At 44.6% G+C, this 18,662-nt stretch overlaps 1 protein-coding gene across 1 annotated transcript in view; it reads right to left on the bottom strand.

The window, feature by feature from the left end:
- Nucleotides 1-18,662, bottom strand: part of PAPSS2 (3'-phosphoadenosine 5'-phosphosulfate synthase 2) — a 70,963-nt gene that overhangs the window by 31,146 nt on the left and 21,155 nt on the right. The window lies entirely within an intron of this gene.

Genomic DNA, 18,662 nt, shown 5'->3' with positions numbered 1-18,662 from the left:
AAATTAAAAGTCTGGCAACAACCCATATCCGTCTTTGGTGTGATAACTGAGTTTCTAATGACAGATGTAATCCAAGTCTCTGCACTAAAAATCTATGGAGCCTGTTAAACATCACACATGTAAACCCACCAGAGCTTTGGGGAAAAACAAAACAAAACAAAACATTGATATTCTTTGAGCAAGGCCGAGAGAACACTCTGGGCCACATGTGGGCAATTTTATTTTCTGGAGCAAATTAAATTACTCCATTATGGCACCTCATTTGGGGAAAAAAACTCAAAGGAGAATAGAGCTAGGACTGTTCAGGGGGCTTATATGAGATAATGGGGGTGAACACACTCTGTAAATGGTCAAGTTCTCCGCAAAAATGGATGCTGATACTCCACAGCGGGAGAGGCGGCAGCCAGCTTGGTTAGGACCAGGAAAATGGTTCAGGGACCAACGGGAAATAGCCAGTCCCCTGCTGGCCCTCGGGGGCTCAGAAACGCAGGCACATCGGTGGGCTGGGCCCCACCAGGGAGGCATGGAGCCCAGCACAGGGGCAGTCCAGGCAGGAGACCAGCATTTTCAGAGTCAGAGGGAACCAACAGCGAGGTGCTAAAGGCACAATGGAGTCCGCTGCTTTCAGTTATATAAACCCTCTAAGGCCAGATGCTCTGATCATCGTTCAAGCAAACCCAGTCAGGACCCAAGAAGCACGAGCGACTTCATAAATGAGGTCAAATGAGATTCATTCATGAGATATTCTAGCAGTATTCCCCTTGGGTGAGCAAATCCCCCGAAGGTATCCTGAGTCCTTTGTGCCAAGTGTACTTTATGGCTCAAGGAGAACATTAAAATTGCCTTTTTTTTAAATCGATTTCCTGATTAATCACCGCCATTCAGTCAAGGAAACTGTCTGGATATCAGATCCAAAAGTGAGTTCATCTGTTCATTCATTGATTCTTTCAGCAAATGTTTATTAAATGAGTTCCTACTCTATGCCTGGGGCCACCCTAGACAACGGGAATAGGTTACTAAACAAAGCAGGATCGCCGGCATAATTTTTGGGAGAAATACAGACAAAAGGATCAAGTAACTGGGACCCCACGCCCCAAAGAGGTGGAGTGTCTCATACCTATATGCGTATACTCTACGAAGATATATAAACACCACTTGTGAGTCAGCGAGAACACAAGTACAAGATCTGAACAGTCAGTTCTCAAAGGAAGACACACAAGTGGCCAGAGAGTACATAAGTGCTCGAGGTCACTGGTGACGAGAGGACTCCAACTGAAACCCCAACGAGACGCCGCTGCCAACATCGAATGGCGACAAGGACATTGCTCTCATGTAACTAGTGCAGGTGGGACGACCAACCGGAAGCATGCCTGGCAGGTTCTCGTAAAACTAAACATTAACCTCCACTAGCGCTCGGCAATTGCATCCACAGGAAGTGATTCGAGAAAACGTGTATCCAAAAAAGACACGTACAACTTCACACACACACACACACACACGCACACGCACACACACACTCCCCAAGTCAGAACAGCAGTTCTCCCCGCAGGGAGAGCAGTGTTTTAAGTCTTGATAAGGGTATGAGGTACACAGGTGTTTGCTTCAGCATTCACCAAACGTTTACTTAAGATGGACACTTTCTTACATGTAAATTTTACCACACACAAATAGAACCATAAAAAAAAAGGAAGCAAACGAGAAAATATTTAACAAGCCTCAGATGACAGAAAAGCCACGCTGTTGCCTTTATTGAAAAAGGGTTCTTCTCCCAATCACACCCTTGACCTAAGGGATGACCACCCACCTGTATACACGAACATCCACCAGAGCTGAATTTGTCCACAAAGACGTTCTTTTGCGCTCTTTGGGCTGTTTTCTTTTCCCCTACAGGCGGAGATCCAGAATAAACACTAAGCTTTGTTCATCTGTGGACACTTTGTTACCCTCTTGTAAATCGCGCCCCCACCAAGTGCTTGGTTTTCAAAAACAATGCAGAATCCACTGGAAAAATACTCCTACTGTAGTGTTTAATAGTTCACCTCCGACCTTCTAGGGTTTTTTATTAGCTGACCGTTCATCATGGGTGTTTTTACGGGTTTTCTATCACTTATTCGTGTTTTCAACAAACAAAATCTTTCCAGATAGCCAGGTACCAGGCTTTGCGGTACAGGAAAGTATTCTTGCTTCTTATTTATCTTATATCCTCCCTTGATTTTCTCCAAAAGGCAAACAGAATGGAAGCAGATGTTTCAAACGATATTTGAACTGGAAAGGGGCGGGAGAGCCAAAACCTTTGCTTCGCTGAAACCTTTACTCCCTTCTAAAGAGCATATGGTGTTCTAAGCTTTGGAAAGAAAGGGGCTCTCAGAAAAAGAATGCTCTCTGTGGAAAACAAAACACATGGTAGAGAAAAAACAGTTTGCTTCCCTGCGTGTCTAACCAGAGACCCTCAGCACCTCAATGAGCACTGCCACTTGACAGAAGCCATAACGTTGGTGGTGTATTTCTGTTCTGGGTCCCTAAGAACAATTTGGCAAAAAGCCCTACCTTTTTCCAGTCACTGGCCCAGAAAAGCTCCCTCCAGCATGCACAGGGGTAGGGGGAGTACGGGGTTTGGAGTCCAGCAAACCTGGGTTTGAAACCGGCTTCATTAGCCTACCTTGCTCTGGGACTCTGGGCAAGTTAGTAACATCACGGGAACCTCCGTTTCCTGTTACGTAAAATGGGGCCAAGAAGTTTCCTCCCAGGGGTGCTGAAAATCACATAAAATGATTTTCTATATAAAGTATCAAAGAAAGTACGGGCCACAGAGTAAGATAGTGAATTTTATCTGTCCCGGGTGGCATTTAGTCTAGTCTGGAGAAATCATGATCGTTGGTCTAAATCACCCAGACTTAGAAGCGACCTAGGGACTTGGGGCCACGCTACGGCCGGTCTGGGGAGCTGAGGTAGGGCAGGAGTTTGCATGGGGCAAAGAGTTAAACACTCACACGCCATGTTGTTGCTGCTGCTGTTCCAATTATTATTATCTTTGACCCAAAGTCCAGCCAGTAAACACGCCACACCCCACTGCGCTTGCCAGCTACCAGTGTGCAGCCTCCCCGCTGAAGCCCACACTCCCTGCTCCCAGACTGGCTTCAGTCCTGAGTCCTCAGTTACTTGCACAGGATGGCCTTTGCCCCAGGGCAGCCTCACCCCTGCTAGCCTGGGGACCTTGTCCAGCAGCCCCGGGTCACAGCCCAGGTCAGCAGCTCTGACTCTGGCGCTGGGCGATGCAGAAAGGGGAGGTCAAGCTTCAGCCTTGACTTCATGTGACTGGGAGAGAGGGGACAGTGCTGTGCGGGGCAGCCCCATCCAAGCCAGGTGTTGGGAAAGTTCCGGAGCCAGAAGAACCAGGAAGCAGCAGACCACGAGTCAGATGGGGGTTTCCCTGAGCTCCCAGGCTGTTTGGACTTCTGCGTAATGTCTTCACTGAAAGATGAGCAAGTAGATTTGGATTCCTTCTGCCCCCTCCCACCTCCCACACCGCGCAAACACAGCCACCTCACTCCCCAAAGACAACTCCACTCCAGCCCTTTGAACCCGGTCCTGCCTGCCGCCAGGCTGGTGGTGCAACTGATGTCCTGATGGCTGAAAGTGCTCCATCCAGATGCCCCTGCCCCTCCGTGCATGCAGCCTGGAGATTCGGTTACAGACTCCCTTTCCCGTTATCGATCTCAGGTCAACAGAAGCTCGAGGTCACATGCATGACCTCATGGATCACGCAAAACCCGGGAGCTCAGCCAGCTGGGCACTGTGACCTGTTCACAGATGTGCAGGAGCTGCTGGCCAAAGCCCCACACCTGGAAGACGTAGCCAGCCTGCCCCACCATGGCCTGGTCTGCCTTCTGCCTACACAGAACCCCACATTTCCTGTCCCAGCCAGGTGACTTCTGTGTCACCAGCTTCATCACTGAGGACTAAATGAGATAATGCATATTCAGGCTTTTGATACTATGTAAAAGTGTAAATAATTTAAAAATCTTTCTCTGGGCACCTGGGTAGCTCAGTCCGTTGAGCATCCAACTCTTGATTCCAGCTCAGCTCATGATCCCAGGGTTGTGGGACCCAGCCAGTCAGTGCAGAGCCCGCTTAGGATTTGCTCTCTCTCTCTGCCCCTCCCCTGCTCTCTCTCTCTAAAAACAAAATAAAAATAAAATAAATTTAAAAATCTCATTTTGTTGCATTACTTAATATGAGGATCTTCAAATGTTTTATAATTATCAATGCATATTTATATTTCTTTCCTTTCAGATTATTTCCTTGGGACATTAACTCAAAATGAAATGGTTGAGTATTAAAGGTGATGAACTATTTCATAGGTCTCATTATGTACTGCCAATCCATTTTCCAGAAAGACAAAACCCAGTGACCGGGCTGCCATATACTTGTTTCTAAATAACCCAAGTCATTTGCTGTGTTTCAAATTTTATTATTTTTGCCTCCTAGATTAGTTCCCAGTAAGACCATGAATTTCCATGTAATAAGTTACATATGACATTTGCATGTTTGTCTCTTCCCGTAGTTATTAACTATAATCTGGACAATGACCTCACTCACTTTTAAAAAATATATTTTGTTCTTTTTTCTGTATGTTGCATAGTAAAATTTTTATTAATTATACACTTTTTGTTCACTTGCTTTCCTCTTGATATGTACTTTATTGTATATCACATGTATTATATATATATCACATATTATACTATATATCATACTAAATGGTATTTTAAGAATATGTAAAAATATTCTGTTGTCTTTGATGACTTCCATTTGGTCATTATAGCTGGGCCAAACATACTCTTCAGACTTGTATCTATTTTTATATGATTAAAGTATATTAATTTCTAACTTTATTCTTTCTATAATTATATCCATGGATCAGAAATTATAATTCATTTACCTATTACTTTGAAAAAATTTTAACAGTTTGAATTTGTTTCTAGCATTCTTCTGTACTTATGATTCTTATACATTCATAACTTATGTAGTCTTATGAATTTCTGTGGAGGCTTTTTTTCAGTGTAGTCATTGTGACAGGTTTAAAAATTTTAAAGACAAAAGCTCTTAAAATTTTTTTCCATTTTAATTTATTCTAAAACACATTCCTCCATGGAAATGTAGTTATTCAGGTTTTATTCACAACATTCGATGTCTCACTCCAATTTTACCTGGTAGTCTCCTTTATATGACAGATTTAAACATTTATTATTATTATTATTATTTGAAAGAGAGAGAGCATGTGAACAGGGCAGAGGGGCAGAGGGAGAGAGAGAGAGAATCTTAGCACGGAGCCTGATGCCTGATGTGGGGCTTGATCCCACAACCTTGGGATCGTGACCTGAGCCGAAACCAAGAATCAGACGCTTAACCAACTGGGCCACCCAGGTGCCCTGATATGACACAATTATATGATGAGTCTGCACATCTATATTTAATGACCTAAAAATATCATGAGAAATGTCCAGATTACAGAGTAAATTAATGCTAATCTTATTAAAATAAATGTATTTACAATTATAAGGCTACAAAGAAAAAATCTGGGAAATTTAGGACAAAATGCTACTAGTAATCATCTTGAGGGCTAGGGAGTTCTAGGTAATTATTTCTCTGATTTTTCTATATTAACTTTGGAAGTGAATATGCATTTAAAATATAAAGCAGGTCTCAACCAGAAAATGGTCACACCAAATGGTTTGATGCTCAAGGGGTAACAGATGTGTGGACATGAGAAACCCTGAGGTGGACTGCAGCCATCAGAATGCCAGGCAGCCCCAGCCAACAAGTCAGAGAACCACAACCCCCAAGACTGGGAGTAAGAAGCCTTGAAGACAACCAGTCTCTCTCAAATACATGATGGAGTACGGTAGCCTCTCACACACAGCCTTGAGTGCGGCCCATTCTACCTGACCACAGTGGTGGTTTTGGCCTTTAGTTCCTTCATTCAGAGAAAACGCCCATGGACAGGATATAGAGCTTCTGGAAGGTGGTCTCACAAATGGGAACCCCTGCTGGCTCTTCCATCCACTCTGGTTAGTAAGGCAGAGTCTCATTCAGCCGTAGTCCCCTCATGCAAATCTCTCAGACAGAGTTGTCCTAATGATACCAGAGAAGTCTGCGGGCAGCTGAAGGGCAAGGCCATGCTAACTCAACTTTGATGCGGCCCCTGCTCACTAGACATAAGGTCCAATTCCAGGGGCGCCTGGGTGGCTCACTCGGTTGAACATGTATGTGACTTAAGCTCAGGTCATGATCTCAGAGTTTGTGAGTTCGAGCCCTGTGTCAGGCTCTGTGCTGACAGCTCAGAGCCTGGAGCCTGCTTCAGATTCTATGTCTTCCTCTCTCTCTCTCTCTGCCCCTCCCTCGCTTGCACTCTGTCTCTGTCTCTCTCTCTCAAAAATAAATAAATAAATAAATACTGAAAATTAAAAATTAAAAAAAAAACATTATTGGACATTACAGAAATGATGCCAATCTAGAATTTCTAAATTAAAGTTATGATCCAGTGAAAAATGTTTTGTGATGGACATAAGGCTTCTTTAAGACCAATAAAATGATCATTTTTTCACCACTTGCCACCACAGAAGGATTTAGTGAATAGGCTAATGCTGTAAAGAAGGTAATCCATGGGGAAAACATAACTCCTTAGAGTCAAAAGTTGATCTGACTTTTAGAAGCCACTACTGCTGAATAAACCCCAGGNGTGCGGGGGGAGGGGGGAAATGACAATTATAGGAGTAAAAGGGGAGAGCACAGTTAAGGCTTATTAAAATATTTTATAGTATTTTTCCCCCAGAGCATCTGAAAAACATGCAAATCGTTAGGAAATCCTCGATGGCCATTTGGACGGTTTCCAAGTATCATTCAGATGCTTTGCTGAGGAAAATAACCCCCCAGGTAGCACCAGGGGACACTGCTAGGAGTCACCACTCCGGCGGCAGGCATACCCTGGGCCCCGTGCAGAAGCCTCCACAGGCCTGATGTTCCTCCCCGGTCACCATGAGAAAAACACTCCCGGAACTCCGACCCAGGGGCTCTGCACACAGTATCTGATCTGTAGTCCTCAAAAGTGGTAAGGTCCTCGAAAACAGGGACGGTCTGAGCAACTGTCACTGTCAGGAAGAGCTTAAGGAGACATGACAACTTAATGCAATGTGGGATGGGATCCTGGAACAGAAAAATGCTCTCAGGTAAAAATTAAGGGAATCTGAAAGAAGTATGCACTTGAGGTAAGTATACTGTATCCTGGCTTCATGAACTGTACCAAGTGTAAAAGTCAGTAACAAGGTAAACTGGCGGCGGCATATCTGGGAACTCTGGACATCTCAGTTTTCTATAAAACTAAAACTGTCCTAAAAAGTAAAGTCTATGTTTCTTATTTTATAATTTTTTAATGTCATTTATTTTTGAGAGAGACAGAGACAGAGCGTGAGCAGGGAAGGGGCAGAGAGAGAAGGAGACACAGAATCCACAGCAGCTCCAGGCTCTGAGCTGTCAGCACAGAGCTATAAGCGGGGCTCAAACCCACAAACTGTGAGATCATGACCTGAGCTGAAGACAGACACTTATCTGACTGAGCCACCCAGGCACCCCTATTTTTTTTAAGAGTGGATTTTACTAAGATTTAGCAAAACAAAAATCGTGACAACCTAAATATTTCAAAATCACTTTAGTTTCTCACTGGCTGGATTCTTTACCTTTCCTGATCCTACTTCTTAAAATAGCAAACTCCATTAATTTACTTCTAATTTAAGGATCAAAGAACTCCTTTCCTAAGCACATGATGGAGGATGAGGAAGAGACACAAAACTAAAGGGACAAGACACTGTGACCTGTTAAGCATGCAAATAATAAGTGTGCACATAGCCACACTGTTCGTGGACATTTAAGAACATTACAGGGGCACCTGAGGGGCTCAACTGTTCAGTCTCTAGCTTTTGACTTCCGCTTGGGTCACGATCTCATGGTTTGTGGGTTTGAGCCCTGCATCAGGCTCTGTGCTGACAGTGTGGAGCCTGCTTGGGATTTTCTCTCTCTCTCTCTCTAAATAAATAAACTTTAAAAAAAAAGTTTTTAAAGTCTCCTTGTGGACGGGCAGGTCTCACTGCTCCTATGCCCTTCTAATCACATATCATCGGTCCACAAGTCCTGTTTTCCTTCATGATATCACTCAGGTAAGTTGTTGTTGTTTTTTTTTTTATTCCCAGTTTCCACAGTCAACACCCTAACTTAGACCCTTACTGTCCTGGTTCCCACCGCTTCTGCTCTCGGACGCACGCCTGTGCTCACACGGCGTGGTGAGGAGGTCTCCCGCAGGTCTCCGGCCTCGGTCCGGAACCACCTGCCCATCTGTCCTGCCCTGCAGCCGAACTGGCTCTGGAGCCCCGTCCGGCTTTCAGGGACAGCCATGTCACATGTCAGACCCTCCCGAGGCTACGCACTGCTTCTCTAGCCCTGACCTTCACTGGTCTTCCTGACCATGATACGGAATCTCACTATGGCTGCCCTCAGGCTGCTGTGAAGAAACCGCCCCCTTGGGCCCATGTGGCTGTTTGCACCTTGCTCCTGGACACAGCCCCCCATGGACAATGCTCTTTTGGGGTCTCCCTGGGGTTGTAAAGCACCCATCATACCAATCTCTCTTGGCTTGGAACCCCTTTACTGATTTCCAATTCTATCACTTCCTCATCCAATTGAGAGATTTTTATTTTTAATTTTTTTTTTTTTACGTCTTTATTTTGAGAGACATAAACTGAGAGCAAGCAGGGGAGGGACAGAGAGAGAGGGAGACACAGAATCTGAAGGAGGCTCCAGGCTCTGAGCTGTGAGCACAGAGCCCAACGTGGGGCTCAAACCCACAGACTATGAGATCATGACCTGAGCTGAAATTGGACACTTAACCAACTGAGCCACCCAGGCGCCCTGAAAGATTATTTTTCTAAAACACCCTTTAATCATATTCCCTTAAAAATGTTTACTTTGAGAGAGCGTGTGTGCACATGAGTGGGGGCGGGGCAGAGAGAGAAGGAGGCAGAGAACCCCAAGCAGGCTTCCTCTGCTGTCAGCGCAGAGCCCATCACGGGGCTCCAGGTCATGAACCATGAGATCATGCCCAGAGCCAAAATCAAGAGTCAGACGCTCAACCGGCTGAGCCACTCAGGTGCCCCTCATGTTACCTTCATGTTAAAAACTTTCAGTGGCTTCCTATCACCCACAGAATAAAGTCCTTCCTAGCTCTTAGCTTGGGATTTCAAGCCCTCCGTTAGCTGACTCCATTTGACCTTTTCAACCACACTTTCTGTTCTCAGCTGCAGAAATTCTGCTCCAAGTGGGATGTCTGCTCAAGGCTTCCTGAATACAGCTTGCTCCTGCTGGTCTTGCACCTTTTCTCCTGTAGCTCACCCTCCCGGAAGAGTCTCTCTGTACCCTCCATCTGTCCACATACTGTCTCTTCATCAAGTGGCTCGGATCACTTTCACTGATGCCTCTTCCCCAAACTACTGCAGCCGTAAGATCCTACAGCACTTACTTGGATATTTCTGCACGTAGACCTAATGCCTTACACGCTTAGAGATGGAAGTCTTAGGTGTTAGACTTCACTGTCACCCTGTGTGTGGGAAGCCATGGCTTGTGTATTTTAATTTCCTGACAAGGACCAACTAAAAGGAAATGATATGGATTTTAAGGTTGGACAGATCATACTCAGTTAAAATTCTGGCTCCACCAGCACCTTGAACAAACTAAGCCTGACCTCTCTAAATCTTACAAAATTGTGGGATTATAATTCTTGGTAACTGCTGCAATGATCAAAAGGAGGTAGCAAATGTGGAGTACTTGGACTTCACTAAGTGTTCAGTAAATATTTGTTGAATGAATAACAGAAATTTGACAAATATTCTGTTGGCTGATGGACTGAAGCGGATATCCTTAAACAATCTCTCATCCGTTCTTTGAAATCTGCATCTAATTTGCATCAAATGTGAAATGATTTGCAATTGTGGCTTCTGGTGAGTTTCCCATATCTTCGGAGACTCATTTAAGCTGATGGGACCGAATGCATTCCAGTTAGTGCTGGAAATCCACACCATCCCCCAAACCCAGTAAAATGTTAAACTGGACCTCAATTTAAGGCATTTCTTGAGTAAGTTAAATGGGCCACATATTTTCTAAGCACTCCCTTTCATGGATTATCCCACTGTTTTTCCACCACAAATGCAGAATGAATAATGCAAAGATTGCCAACTAAAATGTATATTATTGTGAACTAAAAGAGTCCCTGGTTGGAAATCCCCTGAAGCCGCCATTCTGAGAAGTTTGTATCAAAAGGCTTGCACACATGAAGGCTGCTTACTCTGTGCTCTGGCACAATTACATTAAAACTTCACCCACCCCACTGCCTGCCCTCGGCGCTGGGTGAGGCCAATTCCTAAGAATAAGAAAGGTCAATTCCTAAGGATAGGAAAGGTCGCTAAACTCATCAGGCTCTGAGATAAACACAATCCTCCAGCTTTCATGTGGTCATTCCTGCCCAGCTCAAGTCTTCCTTTTTTATGTATAGTACAGTGGTAATTTTTTGATGATGCAATGAAGAGAACTCAGGACAGAAACTGAGATCAGAAGGCACAGTGTCCCCATCAACCGTAAGAGTGTGCCCAAGAGGCACCTACCTCAGTGGGGAAGAGCAAAGCCAGAGATGTCCAGGAAAGAGCCAGACGAATGCCTTTCTCCAGGCTCACTGCATTATCAGGAGTACAGGACTGTGACCCATTGCCACAGGACTTTGATGCCCACCGGGAGATTCAGATTAAAGAAATTGCTGCGCGGAGGGCACCTGGGTGGCTCAGTCAGTTGAGCATCCGACTTTGGCTCGGGTCATGATCTCACAGTTTGTAAATTTGAGTCCTGCGTCGGGGCTCTGTGCCGGCAGCTGAGCCTGGAGCCTGCTTCGGATTCTGTGTCTCCCTCTCTCTCTGGCCCTCGCCCACTTGTGCTCGGTCTGTCTGTCTCTCTCAGCAATAAACATCAAAAAAATTTTTACATAAAAAAAATAAATAGCTGCATGTAAAGGGTTTGAAATACTGGCTTTGGGTGCCAAAACTATCACCATGCTCCCCAGTCAGCCTTCTGCCTTTCCCCCATGCACCCTGAGGGGCTCTCTGTAATTCCCAAGCCTTTGTCTACGGTCATTACGCCATGGCCTCCAAATCTCTATCTTCACATATCCAAATGCCTAGGACATATGGTCCCCCGGAGCCTCTGAAAGTCAGCAGGATCAAGGCAGAACCCATCTCCCTGTCATCACCCCCGGCTCCTCTGCCACACGCAATGACCTCACCTCTCTCCATTAGCTAAGCTTGCCCTGCTGTACCTTCCCCCTTAAAACAAACAAACAAACTACAAAAACAAGTTATCACTAAGTACTGTCCATTTTAGCCATTCAAACCACCCCACTATTGTTAGTTAGCTAATCGCTCAGGAGACCTTCCCTCCCAGCCTTCAGACTGAACTCCCGGCCTCTCCCTCCATCAGGTCAGTCCATCCTTTGCCATCAGGGTAAAAGTCTCTTGTTTAAAATCCCTTGGCTTTGAGGTGTCTGGATGGCTCTGCTGGTTAAGCATCCGACTCTCAATTTTCGCTCAGGTCATGATCTCACAATTCTGGAGTTCAAGCCCCTATCAGACTCTGCTGACAGCTTCTGGGCTTTCCCCACATTCTCCTTGCTTGAAATGTCCTTTTCTCTACATATTTGATGCTCACTCCCTCCCGCAGATGTGGCTCAGACATCACTGTGAGCCTTTGGCGACTCTTCCTGTCCACAGACGGAGTTAGCTTCTGCCTCGGATTCTGCCTCGGATCCCACTGTATCCTGTTTCTACCGATATCTCCTTTCCCAAACTTAATTGCAAAACTCTCAGGGGGCATTTGTTAAAAATACAGATTCCCAAGACTAACCCCAAGAGATTGTGATTCAACTGGTGAGGGGTAAAACCCAAGAAACTGTGGTTTGTTTGTTTTGAAAGTGCCTGCAATGATTTTAATGCATAGGCAAACCTAGGGAATGCTAACGGATATAAGAGAATTGATGTTAATTATGGTTATTTGCTGACAGGTCTGTCTGCTTCCCCAGATTAAGAGCTCTGTAGGGTCTGCTCTACTCACATCTGTCCTGGAATCCATGTGTCTGGAATATTGCAGGGGTTTAAAATTTACTGAATGAGGGGCACCTGGGTGGCTCAGTCACCCAGCTAAGCCCTCCCTAAATGTTAGCTACAGTAAGAAAAATGGTTATTAATAATAATTAAAATAGTTATTATTACTAATAAAATTACAATATAATCACAATAATTAAGTGACCAATCATAGCTAATTATCCAGACAGCCAAGGGCTTCCCTCTACTCCATCCTCTCATGCCATGAGACATGTAGTATAGAAAGAAATCTAACCATATCCCTCAAAATTCAGGGGCATTCTGGGGTACTCGGTTGAGCATCCACCTTCAGCTCAGGTCATGATCTCCTGGTTCGTGATTTCGAGCCCCACATCGGGCTCTGTGCCGACAGCTCAGAGCCTGGAGCCTGCTTCAGATTCTCTCTCTCTCTCTCTCTCTCTCTCAGAAATAAATAAAACATTAAATTTTTTTTTTTAAATCTCAGTGGTCAGTCCCTTACCTGCCACAGAGACTTAGGAGTTTCTAAAGCCTCACACCTAACGTTCCAAGATGTCAAGCGTTTGATCCGAGGTCACACAGAATCTGAAGTCCAAGTCTTCTTACTCCAAACTGAGCAATCTTTGAGGATCTTACACACTCAGTTTAGTCATAAGACAGGGGCAAACGAGTTGTCAGAAGTTACCACAGCTTCCTTACAAAGATGTGCTTGGGGCTGAATGACAAAACCCAAGAAGGCAGAGAGGCTGCCTGAAAGAACCCATTTTTCCCCCAGAGGATACAGTCCAGGATCTACAACACATATGTTTTGTTTACTTCATAATCTTTATTCTGATCCTCCACTCCTGTTTACTTAGATCTGGCTCCTGGAAATGACCAGGGCATTTCTACCCCAGATCCACTCCCAGGCACATGGACCATTCTCCTCTCCCTTGGCAATGAGTCCTCTGGCCCTGGCTTTTCATTCTAAAACTTCTTAGAAACCACCGTTGCTCACCTGGTTTGACCCTTACACAGCTCAGTGGTGGCCCTCTGCTGTGACATCTCCATCTTTCCACCTCACCTTGCATACCCTCTCCCTCCATATTCTACACACCTGTCAGCCTGAACCCCAGAATTTCCCCCTAATGCCCAAGGGGTCTCTTGCTTCCGGGTCCATGCGCAATGTCATTCTTCATTTTTAATACTGAACTGGTAAATAAGTAATACCCATACGACTCACAAACTTTCTATTACACAAAAAAGGTACACCTGCCGCCCTCTCCACCTCTGAAGATATGTAACCCCTTCTATTAGTTCCACATATCCTGTCGGTGTCTTGATGCAAACAGAAATAAAACAGAAACTGCAGATTTTAATTGAATTGTTTAATCCTCCTTTCCACACTGTTACACATCTTTATCAGCCCTATCTTGGTGAATCTTTCCACATCCATACAGAGTTTTCTTCTTCATTTTACCCCAACATAGTTGTCCCACTGTATGGATATACCATAATGTGGTTAATTTTTGATAGACATTTCCAATGTTTTACTAGTGTAAATAGTGTGGCAATGAATTACCATGTGTTTAATTTCTCCCATGTGAAACTATGCCTGATGGGATGAATTCTTACAAGTAGGATCACTAGGTTGAGGCACCTGGGTGACTCAGTTGGCGAAGTGTCTGACTTCGGCTCATATCATGATCTCACAGTTCATGAGTTCCAGCCCTGCGTCAGGCTCTGTGCTGACAGCTCAGAACCTGGAGCCTGCTTCGGATTCTGTGTCTCCCTCTCTCTGCCCTTCCCCTGCTCATGCTCTGTCTCTCTCAAAAATAAATAAAAACATTTTTAAAATGTTAAAGATCACTAGGTCAATCAATATGGGCATTTGTAATATTGATACATATAATTAAACTACCCTCCAGAGAAGGTTTTATTATTTATATAAACAAGATTTATACTTCTGGAAAGTATACCAAGCTCCACATGTACTACTGATACACACCTTCCAGGTTCCTGACAGCACTGACACCAGAGTATGTTATCAAGACTTTCGGATTTCTTCTAATCTAATGGGTAAAAAATGGTATTTCAATAGGATTTTACTTTGAATTTCTATTTTAGAATAGAGTGGTACTGCACACCTTTTATGTTTAGGCTTGCTTGTATTTCCTTTAATCATTTATTTTTTAAACTTTCATTCATACTCCTCCACCATTTTCCTACTGCATCCTTGGTCTTCTGCTAATTGGGATTTACAGGAGCTCTTTATATTTGCAGCAATTTCCCCATTGGTTCTTTTTCCCTGGCTTTGTGACTGGTGTTACTTATGACTTTGCTTATGATGTTGCTCACTATAGAGGAAGTTTTTGCAGTGTAGCAGAATTGATCAATCTTTTCTTTCAATCGGGACTCCAATTTTTCTGGTTATACTACAGCTTAGACACAACTGGTGGGATTGAATGTGAGTACCACTTCAGGCAAGAAAAGAAAAGTAAGTAAAGAACAAAATACAGAGTTGGTTTGGTCAGTCTTAAAAAAAAAAAAAAGTCTGAATAAAATGGTTGGGTTTTTGTTCCTTAGAAATTTCTATCATTCTTAAGATTTTCCACTGAAGAAGAAAAAAATCTATAACCTCCATGGTAAATAGTATAAAGTCCTTGCAATCCTGAGGTTTGATAAATTTATGCTTATGTTAAATGTACTTGTGTTTTATCATTCTATTTTAAAAAACAATAAAACAAACTGATATAATAAACAATGAGAAGTTTCACATGCCTAATGGAAAAATGTACTGGAAAAATATATGTGCATTAGCTTTTTATTTAGTGCTATTGTAAATGAAAGTGTTTATAATGAGTTATAAATTCCTTAGAATAATGTAGATTAAACCTACAATAATTTTGATTTTATAGTAAGTCTCCAGGTTATACTGGACTACGTAGTGTCATTCATTTTCCCCTTGATCATTTGATTAGAACTTTAGAATAAACAAGTGTATGAAGGAAGGTAGGTGACATTATTTCTACTAGGGCAGTTTTAAATCAGATCATTTAAAAGACTTACATCAAATTCAGAAAAGACTACGTGCAATTTCCTATTCAATCATTACTTCCTTTTGAAGTGGGAGTAAACTTTCATGTATTTACATTCTAGTTCTTTTACCTAAGTGGGCTACTCTAGTAAGTAAACTAAAACAGTGAAAATCTAAAGTAAGACAGTCTTAAGGGCACCTGAGTGGCTCAGTAGGTTGTGTCTGACTCTCAATTTCAGTTCAAGTCATGATCTCACAGTTCATGGGACTGAGTCCCAAATCAGGCTTGGGATTCTCTCTCTCTCCCCCTCTCTCTCTGCCCCTCCCCTGATCGTGCATGCCCTCTTTCTCTCTCCCTCTCTCTCTCTCAAAATAAATAAACATTTAAAAATTAAAAAAAAAAAAGGAAAGAAAGAAAAAGTCCTGGTTCCAAACTGTTAGCTGCTAGAAACAATTGCATTGTAAGAAAACAGTATGTGTCATTGCAAGAGACTAAGTTTTACTGGTTCTGAAATTTCAGACATCACTATTTTTTAGTCTAGATCATTTTTTCCAGCAAGACTTACAGCCTATATTAAGAACGTGCAGATTTCACACATTACCTGGAAACTGGTGGGGAGCAGAGTGGTGGGCTAGGGGTGGGGGGGACGGAACAGGAAGTGGGGGGTGCAGAAAGGCTGTGAAGCAAGGCATGAGGAGACTCTATGAAGACATTGTGGGGAAGAGAAGTCACCCTCGGGATCCACAACTGAACGCAGACATTCCTAAGTGGCTACACTCTCCCTCTCTGTCAACCAATGAATAAAATGACCTTTTTTTTTTTTTTTTTTTGGGGGGGGCGGGACTGCCACTCTCCTGGCTCACAAGACTCAGATTTCCACGGTGGAAAGACATGTCTGGAAGAAAAGGATGAAGTTCTACAGAAGACAGCCTGCATGTTTAACTTGAATAAAATACCTTTAGAAAACAACTTGGCTTTAACCTATCTGTATATACATATACAACCAAGTAACAAACAGAAACTTCCATCCAGACTTGAAGGCGGCCAATGTTACTTCTTATTCTCCAGAGCAGGAAGCAAAGGGAGTGATGGGCCTTCCTGGGTGTGGAGTCTCTGCCCATCATCTCACCAAAGATCCAGCAACCCCCTTCCCTGTCCTAAAAGGGTCAGAGGAGGACGAAGGAGCGGGAGATCTCATTTCCTCCCGATGAGGAAATTTGGGAATGGGTGGCCCTCTCTATGCGCCACCATTTCCTCCCAGGGAGATGCCAAGATCTGACTTCCCATCAGCTTCTGGGTTCCTGACCCCAGGCTGGGAAATTGATCTTTCTTTTCAATGTTAATCGGTCACCTCTCCTTGAATGTCCTGTCAACTTGAGAGGCAAGAGCAAGAAAAATGCATGTGTGGAAATTCTCTAAAAAATATACATGTGAGTTGATAGTTCTTTTCCTGCAAAGAGCCAGAGGCAGCTCCATACAGGAAAAAGAATTCCTCAATACAGGAGAAACAAGAGAGAGAGAAAAAAAAATAACAATCCAAACAGTCCAACATCTCTTCATGTCCCGCCTGTCAAAAGTGGAGCCTAAACACTTATCAAGCCAAAGAGGCGCCCACAAAACAGACCTGCTGCCCCCACTCTGAAGAGCCAATCCTGCTTTTCACTGTGTCTTTGCAAAGGGGAGCCGAGCGGCAGCCTGCACAGGATTACGTGGGGACTCAGTCAGGTGGATCAGTGGGACCACTCGGAGAGCTTTTCATCCAAGCGCAGTAACTCTCCTGCTTAGTCCTGGAGGCGGGGACGGGTCCACATGGCCCGGTGACAGAGATTTTGTCTCTCGGTCCCACTGCCACAGCATCACAACTGAACCCTTTAAAGGGGACAGAAGACAATCATACCCAGGAAGTGCTTCACTACAGAGCTCAGTCAGGCACTGAGGCAGAAAAGAGGGATGGTGAACAGCATGGGCTCTCAGTCTCAAGTGACCTGCATAACTTGTCATAATAATAATAATAATAGTAAATATAATAATAAATGTGAAAGCTGCTCCAAGGCTCAGTTTCCCCATCTGCAAAATGGACCCAACAATAGCACTTACCTCCCAGGACTGTTACCAGTATAAAAAGGCACCCAGCTGTCACTCAGCAGCTGTCTGGGAACTAAGTCACAGTGTCATCACACAAGGAGGATGGACAAACGTGCAACGACATGCGATAGGGTAGCTCTTGCAAACGCAGCACTGAGAGTGCACATACTGTATGGCTGCGTTTACCCAAAGCTCAAACACAAGGTCAAGCTCAAAGCAACAGGATCTATAGTGTTCAAAGACAGGGCGGCCACCCTGAGCTTGCGTACCCCACATCTGACAGGTCACAGGCGGGCCGCTTACCCAGGATGCATACAGGGACTAGCAGGCGGGGAGCCAGAGAAATGTGGCCCAGGAGATTATGACCTGAGTGGAATTAAGAGGCAGATGCTTGAGGCAGATGCTTAAGCGATGGAGCTGCCCAGGTGCTCCAGGATTTTTGTTTGTTTGTTTGTTTGTTTAAAACAGGATTAACCTAAAAGGCTGCCTTCATCTCTGGGGATTGTGCATCAGATCATCACGCACCTGAATTTTGCTGCAGTTCGTGGACAATGTGCACTGACTGGTACAACGTGACTATAAACAGATCCAGAGTGGCTGTGCAGGCTGCGAGCCTGTTCCCTGCTTTTCGGCTCCTGGGGAGTATATGCAGGTACGTCCTCTGAGGACGCAGAAGATGCTCACGACAGCCGTGAGCGAGCCTGATGCCCCCGCACAGGTGCACACGAGGATACACGTGTACCACCACAATCCTGCAAGATCACCATGGAGCAGCTCTGTGCTCTCGTGTCCTGCCAGGTTCTTGTGGGGCGATGGGAACACGGTGAGCGTGAGGCACGTTCCCTCAGACACACACACAGCCCCCGCTGTTGAACTAGTGTGCTTCTGGGCGTGTGAGAAGCTACACAATTTGGAATGTTCGGCTGTAGCCTCTGGACTATGGGGAAAACAAACTGCATCTATGGGCTTAAAAGCCTCCCCACTCCCTGGGTGAGGAAGAGAGGTTTCTAGACGCCTCCCCTTTGCTGTCAGCACAGCAGGCGGGCTCAGCTCAGCCTCTCAATCTGCCCAGGTTTTCTTCTATGTCCGTCCTCCTTCTGAGGACAGGCAGGCCCCCTCCTGTTACCAGTGCCTGTAGCCACCTTCTGAGCTTGGCACACCTTTGCCATCAACGCTGTCAGCAATAGCCTCACTTGATAAGATGCCCTGATCTGGAGGGGCCTGGGTGGCTCCGTCAGTTAGCATCTGACTCTTGATTTTTTTTTTAATGTTTTATTTCTGAGAGAGAGAGAGACAGACAGACAGACAGACAGCATAAACAGGGGAGCGTCAGAGAGAGAGATACAGAATCTGAAAC

The sequence above is a fragment of the Crocuta crocuta genome, unplaced genomic scaffold (assembly GCF_008692635.1).
Source record: "Crocuta crocuta isolate KB4526 unplaced genomic scaffold, BGI_CrCroc_1.0 scaffold2, whole genome shotgun sequence".
In the NCBI taxonomy this organism is placed as follows: domain Eukaryota; kingdom Metazoa; phylum Chordata; class Mammalia; order Carnivora; family Hyaenidae; genus Crocuta; species Crocuta crocuta.
The sequence above is the reverse complement of the archived record's forward strand: the minus strand, read 5'-3'. Positions and strand labels throughout refer to the sequence as shown.